The sequence below is a fragment of the Lactuca virosa genome, chromosome 6, assembly GCF_052849685.1.
Source record: "Lactuca virosa cultivar CGN04683 chromosome 6, Lactuca_virosa_CGN04683_v6, whole genome shotgun sequence".
NCBI lineage: Eukaryota > Viridiplantae > Streptophyta > Magnoliopsida > Asterales > Asteraceae > Lactuca > Lactuca virosa.
Window position 1 is genome coordinate 7050536 of NC_136431.1, and position 1680 is coordinate 7052215.

General features: G+C 37.0%; 1 non-coding gene across 1 annotated transcript; it reads right to left on the minus strand.

Annotated features, from left to right (window-relative positions):
• Positions 1 to 808: 808 nt before the first annotated feature.
• Positions 809 to 915, minus strand: LOC145123108 (small nucleolar RNA R71). The gene has a single exon (XR_013714986.1). It is a non-coding gene; the product is annotated as a small nucleolar RNA R71 (small nucleolar RNA).
• Between the last annotated feature and the right edge of the window lie 765 nt (positions 916 to 1680).

Here is a 1680-nt window from a genome sequence, read left to right on the forward strand (position 1 = left end):
AATTAGAAGTAGTTAATTTATTTAATTAAATTTCATTCCCTGTGATCGACACCAAATTTACCCAAGTTGTACCATAATCTGACTAGGTCACTGCCTATAGGTGCATAGTTAGTAAAAGTTTGTTAGGTTATAAATTTAAGACTAATAGGTAGTTTTGTGCACCTCAAAGTTTTTTGCACCGTTGCCGGGGAACAACTTATTTGATTTATAATATAATTGCTTTTAGTTATTCCATCCTTTTTGTGGGATAAAAACCGAAAAAATTTATTTTTCTACATTGTTCTGTTTTTCCTATGAAATCAGCTCCCATGATTTGGCGATTTAATTGCCACAACGTGGGCACTGTTCATTTTTAGTTTTTCGTTTATTTGGTTTTTGTTCCTTTTACACGTGCGTTTTTTAGTTTGGTTTTAGCAGGAATTATGGGTGGATATCACGACCATGTCAATGGACAAGTAAAAGCGACATATAAGGAACGACAACAGATGGGGTATTGATCCACGAAAAATCCCAACCACTGCAAAGTTTGAGCTACCAGGACATATTCTTGGCATGCTAAAGGAACTACCTTTTTTATGGGAAGAAGCACGAGGACGCTTATGAGCATATAGAAGAGTTGGTGGGAATTTCTAACTATTTTAATGTTCCAAACGTGAGTAAAGATGCGGTGAGGCTTCAATTTTTGTCGGTCACACTAAAGGGTGAAGCTAAGGAATGGTTAAAATCACTTCCCTTTGGAGCAATCATAACATGGGCTGATTTTAAGGCTGAGTTCATAAACCAGTTTACCCATCCTTTAAAAGTGGCGAAGCTTAAAAGAAGCATACAAAATTTTCAACAATTAGAATGGGGGTCGTTATACGAAGCTTGGGAGCGTTACAAGAGATTGTTATGACATTGCCCTCAACATGACTTCAATATGCAACAAGAAATCTCGATATTTTATGATGGATTCAATGTGTGTATTCGCCAACTTCTAGACTCACAAGGGCCTATGACAAGGATCCAACAACGAATAAAGCTTTGATTGAAGAATTCGCTAAACATTTAAGAGAGTATCACAACTCAAAGGAGAATTTCACCAAAGAAAAATCAAGTAAAGATGGAGGTCAAGGTGCCATCATTGCAGTAATTGCAAAGCTCAACGCAATGGAAGAAAAGATCACAAAATTGGGTGGATCAATTCAAGATAGATGGGGAGCTTGTTGGGGGCCCCATTCTACTAAGGATTGTGAACTGGAATACAAGAGAGATCAAGATGCAATAGAAATTCAACAACTTAATCATGATCTCTACCAACTAGAACAAGTCCAATCCGATAAAATATCTGAACTTGAGTTAATGCTATTTAGATTTATGGAAGTTAGCAAAAAACGACATGATGCTATAGATGCAACACTTAGAGAACAACAAGAATGTATTTTGAGCATCTACATGCAAGTCGGGAAATTAACAAAGCTTGTGCAAGAAAAGCTACCAGATTCACCTTCCACAAAAAACCTAGCCAATCCAAATCTCTCAAGTCATGGTTGTTTACATTGAAGAAGAGGACGAATTGGTGCATATGAGGGTCCTTGATTCAATAGAAGAACAATATAATTAGTCACTTGAATGAAAAGTAGAAAAATAAAACAGTCGTGACTCTGACTAGTCGCCACGACGTGGAGGCAATAGTGGCAC